We start from the raw sequence: 7315 nt of genomic DNA on the forward strand, positions 1-7315 counted from the left end.
CCGGCTGGGCCGGCCGGTTTTGGCGGCCAGCTGGGCCCGTAGGCCGTGGGAGGGGGTTTCCTCTCTTTTTTTTTTGTTAGTTCTGTTTTCTATTTACTTCTTTTTTTGTTTTTATTTTATTCTGGTATTCACTTTTTATAAATCACAAAACAAATTCCTAAATTAGTGTTTCAACACAATCCAATGTCAAAAAAAAAACTTTTACCCTGAAATAAAATACTTTAGCATTTTACAAAATACCAAAGGCATTCAAATAATTGTTTTAGCTACTGTTTTGTTCATGGTTAAATACTCAAACATTTTATAAAAGTTTGATTTCTACACCATAATTACCTGTGCATTATTTCACTCACACTAAACATTTTAGTTTTAATATTTGAAAACTTTTATTGTTTGTTAGATCTTTTAAATTGAATTCGAATCGGTTTCGAACTAAATCGAGATTAGCAACAGTAACCATGGTGACGTGCCACCATTAGCGTGGGATCACTGTAGCTTAATTATCCGGGCGTCACAATTCTCCTCCACTACAAGAAATCTCGTCCCGAGATTTAAGAGGTGGTGTAAGGGGGAAATTTGTGGTTGTGAAATTCTAACGGATCTTCTCGTTCTCGGTTGCTCTTCTCGAAGAGGTCGATCCATTGTGTTGTTGTCTTCATTTCTCTGCTTCAGGTCATGATTATGAAGTCGGCATCCTTTCTTCGGGAACTCCATCGTACTTACGTAAAATGATAATGGGTAACTCGAAAGATCGGAACTCTGCACGGTTGCTTATCCGGTAGATAACATTAGGGAAGGTGGCGAAAGTAACTCTCGAATTGAAGCTTAAGAAAGTATCGAGAGCAAAGTAAGGAGGTGCCATAAGACGTTTCAAGCAGCCAGGCAATCGTTCAATGCCTCGTCAGAAGGTGAGAGGGGTTTCAGGGCAACGAGAATAAGTACGGTGTCTGATAACAGAATTGATGATCTCCCGGAAAGTGGCTCGTGAATTATGTACGAGTCCCCGCGGGAGGAATAACTTTGGGAACAGGGGTGTACAGGAGAGTCAGATTTCGATCCTGTGGAACTGTGGGTTATGGGGCCACCATGTGGTTGAAAGTAGGAAGGGGGCCGACATTTTGCACGGTCATGATAGTAAGGCGTGTCAAAGGGTAGCCTGTCAGATATGTCGGCAACAACATCGATACCAAGGGCGAGGGACAAAGAGAACCATTTCCTGCTCGTTGAACGAGGCGGGCCAATAGGCAAAGTTCTCGTCCATCGGTGGCTACCGGAATGTCATCAAAATAGTAACAGGGTTACACCAGACAGGAAGGTACACCGAGGTGTTTACCTAAGCAGGGGATTACCACTGCTCGGTTAAGTGGTTTACAAGAAATTCTGAACAAAACAACGGGAAGGAAGATGTGCTTAAAACACGTATATCAGGGGTATATCCTTCCCCAGGACAAGCAGAGCAAGATATCCATGACAGGATATTATGTATAAAACTCTTTAGGTAGGGGAGAGAATTTTCATGACATTGCCCATACAACGGTGTTTGGATAAATGATAAACAAAATTTAGCATCGTGCTTCAAATGTTCTTGTTGAAAATCGGAGTACCATAGACATGCTTCGAGATAGCATTGACATGGTCTTCAGGTGAAGATCAGACTTTGGAAACACGAAGGATCCATCAAGAATAACTTGTAGAATAAGTCTTACAATTTCCTCATGGATGAATGGATAACCTTGCTGAAAAGGAATCTATAATGATAGGTCCTCCAGCCGGGGGGGGTGCTAGGCATGACATCATGTTACCGGGTCATCAAAGGATCAACGTCATAACTCTTGGAAAGTTGTCCCAACCATCATATCTGACCGAGATTCAGATCCGATTGGTGTCAGGATACCTGAGACTCAGGATGTCCGAGAAGAAAAGGCGCAACACAAATCGTTGAAATGGCATTGCAAGCTTCTCGGGAAATGAACTATGGGAGCGGGTTTCTGAAGCAATAGTTCACCATTAAACCAAGGAGAGGACAAGGAGGTGTCTGGTGAACTCAACGGCAATTCACCGATATTCCCAAAAGATGGATTTCCACCATTAGGTGAACAAGAAGATAACATTTGTTAGATCAAATGATATAAGGAAGTATGCTCGAGGAAAACATACACAATTAAACATTGGTTGAAAGGTGCACCCGAAATGTGGATTGGGTTGCACGACCAATGTCAGAATGGTGATTCAATTAGCGAAGGACTTAGAATGAACTATCGATCATTAACTTCAAAGCAATAGGGTTGCTAGAAGTGCATAATCCAAACAACACCGTTCACTTGTGGGTACCCCGGTTGGAATCAACACGAGGACCAAGAAAGAATGGTGATGGTGAGAAGTATCATTATAGCAAGAATTCTTAAGAGGTGGAGTAATCCTCACAACATTCTTAACATCAAAGATGGTAATACTCCGCGGTAGAATATAACATAAGTTGGATAGCAAGGAACTCAAGGTACAACACAATACAGGAACAAGTTTTGTGTTGGAGGGAATGCAATAATGTTGTCGCTGATAACACCAATCATCGAGGGCAAGGATGGTATTTCTCATCATGATTTCAATAGATCTCTTGGAAGAGCTCAGAATGTTGATGATATTCACGACACATTTGTCGCGAGAGTTCATGAAGATGTAATCGATCGGTGATGACATCAAGTCAAAGTAATGATAAAGTGAAAGGTTATTGGAACCAAGGGTACGACACAAACCTGAAATCAAGGTTGTTGTTCAAGGCGAACTGATATGACGAGGAAGATCGACGTAAGCTTAGCTCATTGTCAAAAGTTGTGCTCCGGGATTAAGGACCAGGTAGCACAGTTAAAATTTAGCATGGTAATGATATAACCGATCAGGCTAGGAATGACATGATCGGGTACAAACTCGTAAGTAAAGAATATTAGTAAGAGTTGTTGAACCGTAATGCGGACTCGGTTCAGTTATCGGTGTCTTTGAGTGTTTAATAACTCAGAGCCCATGAAAAATTGTAATCAGTGAGTATGTAGTACTTGATGAAGAACTCATAGGAAGTTATGCAGTACCATGATAATCTCGAGATACCAGGGGGGTAATACTCGACACAAGACCAAAGTAAAGGTTGGACTGGTGTATCGATCCATAGAAGACAATTGTTTTAACTTGTCCGAGAAATGGAATCAAAGAAGAACAATCATGGTCGGAACCACGGTTGCAAGGGATCAATTCACAGATACCATATGTTAGCTATCAAGGAAATAGTTATTATTACAAGAAGCTTCCATGATAGGATATACATCGCGTCCATGGGCATGAACACAAAGTTCAAGGTCGACTCCCACTTCCTCAATGCATAATCTTCCATTCACCTCTCGTATTTCGAAGATGACATTAGTTGTTGAAAGTTTTACCTGGTGCAATACCAGATAAGTATGACTCGTGAAAACTTTCGGGTTCACACGGTTTAGAGAAGGCATATGTTCAACCCATAGGGGCTTCTTAGAAACATATACCACAAGTTTCCAAAGTAAATAACACAAGCCCGAAAGCAGAGCATGGTTGGCCAAGCAGAGGATACAACTTAACAAGGGCATCATGTATAAGGGGAAGAACTCACAAAGTGTTCAAATGTGAAGGACACTGTCGGATAACAATCCAACAAAGGACTTGATAGTCCACAAAGGATCTGATATGAGTATCGGTACTCAACCAGAAGAGGAAGGAATGCAAATGCAACAGGTTATGGAATCATCTAAATAATTCAAAGCTTAAATAAAAAGGAATTATGATTTCCACAACAAGGGATCAGAAGCAGACGTTCTGATCAAGGATGGATCAATTGAATATACCAGAGGCACAATCGACGACAGATAGTTTGGTCGAGAACCAGCTCATGTTTGAAAGACGTTTGAGCTGGAGAGATAATTTAAAAGGATCAACTGATGATTACTTGCATTCGCCACATATTGAGTCAACAGACTCAAAATGATAATGACAAGGAATGTCAATAAGACTAGAGACGTATGGGATTAACCATATTGCAAGCAAGCAAGAATTTCAAGAGCAAATGACTCCAGAGGATTTTCGGAAGATCAAATAGTATTTTGAAGACTTTTGTGAAACACGTGAACAACTGGGGGATGAGCGGATACTCGATAAGTGCGAGAATTTATTTGAAGGGGTATTCATGCAGCAAGGAACTGCAGGGCAGTAAGCGTAAAGAATTCTCGGAATATTGAAGAGTATTTCAGGACATCTTGTAATAACAAGATCAATGGGGGATGATCATATGAATGGCAAGTGTAAGTAGTTATCCATACGGATTTATCGGTGGTCAGGAATAGCAAAAGTGATGGGCACAAAGTCTCGAGAGAACATCAGAGAGTATCTTCGGAATCTTCTGATGTAGCAGGCGATCCTCTGCAATAAGGGGCTCTTCGGGTGGATGCGATCACGAGATCCTAATCTTAGAGTTAGCAAATTCATTTAACCCGAATAGTAGAGAGATCAGAGTCCCAGAGTATAGACGAGGAATAAAAGATCCTAATACCACCCAATGGCGACGTGGGCCCGTAAGGCACACAGCCAAGTTAGTAAAAGTTTTTGCAATGTCTAGACTCGACTTCGGCCAAGGAGTGTGGAAGGGGGATTCCTACAGGCAGTTGGCTCTGATACCAACTTGTGACGCCCCCGATTCAATCGTACACTAATCATGCACGCAAATGTGTACGATCAAGATCAGGGACTCACGGGAAGATATCACAACACAACTCTAAAAATAAAATAAGTCATACAAGCATCATAATACAAGCCAGGGGCCTCGAGGGCTCGAATACAAGTGCTCGATCATAGACGAGTCAGCGGAAGCAACAATATCTGAGTACAGACATAAGTTAAACAAGTTTGCCTTAAGAAGGCTAGCACAAACTGGGATACAGATCGAAAGAGGCGCAGGCCTCCTGCCTGGGATCCTCCTAAACTACTCCAGGTCGTCGTCGGCGGGCAGTACGTAGTAGTAGGCACCTCCAGTGTAGTAGGGGTCGTCGTCGACGGTGGCGTCTGGCTCCTGGACTCCAGCATCTGGTTGCGACAACCAGAAAGAAAGGAAAGGGGAAAAGGGGGGAGAAGCAACCGTGAGTACTCATCCAAAGTACTCGCAAGCAAGGAACTACACTACATATGCATGGGTATATGTGTAAGGAGGCCATATCAGTGGACTGAACTGCAGAATGCCAGAATAAGAGGGGGATAACTAATCCTGTCGAAGACTACGCTTCTCGCAGCCACCGTCTTACAGCATGTAGAAGAGGGTAGATTGAAGTCCTCCAAGTAGCATCTCCAAGTAGCATCTCCAAATAGCATCTCCACGTAGCATCGCATAGCATAATCCTACCCGGCGATCCTCTCCTCGTCGCCCTGCGGAAAAGCGATCACCGGGTTGTCTGTGGAACTTGGAAGGGTGTGTTTTATTAAGTATCCGGTTCTAGTTGTCATAAGGTCAAGGTACAACTCCAAGTCGTCCTGTTACCGAAGATCACGGCTATTCGAATAGATTAACTTCCCTGCAGGGGTGCACCACATAACCCAACACGCTTGATCCCATTTGGCCGGACACACTTTCCTGGGTCATGCCCGGCCGCGGAAGATCAACACGTCGCAGCCCCACCTAGGCAAAATAGAGAGGCCAGCACGCCGGTCTAAACCTAAGCGCACAGGGGTCTGGGCCCATCGCCCATAGCACACCTGCACGTTGCGAGGGCGGCCGAAAGCAGACCTAGCCTAGTGGCGTTCCAGTCCAATTCGGCGCGCGCCGCTCCGTCGCTGACGTCTGAAGTGCTTCGGCTGATACCACGATGTCGGGATACCCATAACTACTCCCACGTAGATGGTTAGTGCGTATAGGCTCGTAGCCGACTCAGATCAAATACCAAGATCTCGTTAAGCGTGTTAAGTATCCACGAACGCCGAACAGGGCCAGGCCCACCTGTCTCCTAGGTGGTCTTAACCTGCCCTGTCGCTCCGCCACAAAGTAACCGTCGGGGACCGTCGGGAACCCAGGCCCACCTCTACCGGGATGGAGCCACCTGCCCCTTCAGCCCCCTCGTCAGAATCACTTGCGGGTACTCAATGAGCTGACCCGACTTTAGTCACCATCTGTATAGTATGTATGTATGTATAGTATAAACCCGTGATCACCTCCCAAGTGATCACGGCCCGATAGTATAGCAAGGCAGACTGACAAGAATGTAGGGCCAATGATGATAAACTAGCATTCTATACTAAGCATTTAGGATTGCAGGTAAGGTATCGACAGATGTAGCGACAATGTCAGGCTATGCATCAGAATAGGATTAACGAAAGCAGTAACATGCTACACTACTCTAATGCAAGCAGTATAGAGGAGAATAGGCGATATCTGGTGATCAAGGGGGGGGGCTTGCCTGGTTGCTCCGGCAAGAGAGAGGGGTCGTCAACTCCGTAGCCGATCACAGGGGTACCGGCAGCGGTCTCGGGGTCTATCGGAAAAAGTATCGAAGGGGGGAACATAATAAATAACAGAGCAATCAAATGTAACACAAAGCAAGACGCGGCAATACGTTGTGCTAGGTGTGCCCTAACGCGGTAGGTGGTGATACCGACGAAGGGGGGAAACATCCGGGAAAGTATCCCCGGTGTTTCGTGTTTTCGAGCACAGGAGCCGGAGGGGGAAAGTTGCGAGTTTGATAGGTTAGGGATGCGTGGCGGACGAACAGGCTGCGTTTCCGGGTTCGTCTCGTCGTTCTGAGCAACTCTTATGTTGAAAATATTTTAATCCGAGTTACAGATTAAAAGATATGATTTTTTTAAGGATTTTATTAATTTCTGGAATTTAATCATTTAATTATTTAATTCGAAAAATGGAATTATGACGTCAGCATGATGCCATGCTGACGTCAGCAGTCAACAGGGTTGACTAGGTCAACCCGGACATGTGGGTCCCGTTCGTCATACTCAGTTAACTAATTATCTTAGTTAAGTTTAATTAACAGTAGTTAATTAGGTTAATTAGTCATTAGGTTTAATTAATCAGGATTAATTAAATTAATTATTTACTTAATTAATTAATTAATTTTATTCCTTATTATTTTTATTAATTATATTTATCTAAATTCCTTTTCCCTTTTTTTAATAAAACGTTATGGGGGCGGGCCCCCTTGTCATAGGCCCCGGGGGGCCTTAGCGGGTTAGCGGGCAGGAGGGCGACGGGCGCCGGGGCGAGCGCTCACCCGCACGGAGTGTGGCGAGGCGAGGCCAGTGG

The sequence above is a fragment of the Triticum dicoccoides genome, chromosome 6B (genome assembly GCF_002162155.2).
Source record: "Triticum dicoccoides isolate Atlit2015 ecotype Zavitan chromosome 6B, WEW_v2.0, whole genome shotgun sequence".
Lineage (NCBI taxonomy): Eukaryota > Viridiplantae > Streptophyta > Magnoliopsida > Poales > Poaceae > Triticum > Triticum dicoccoides.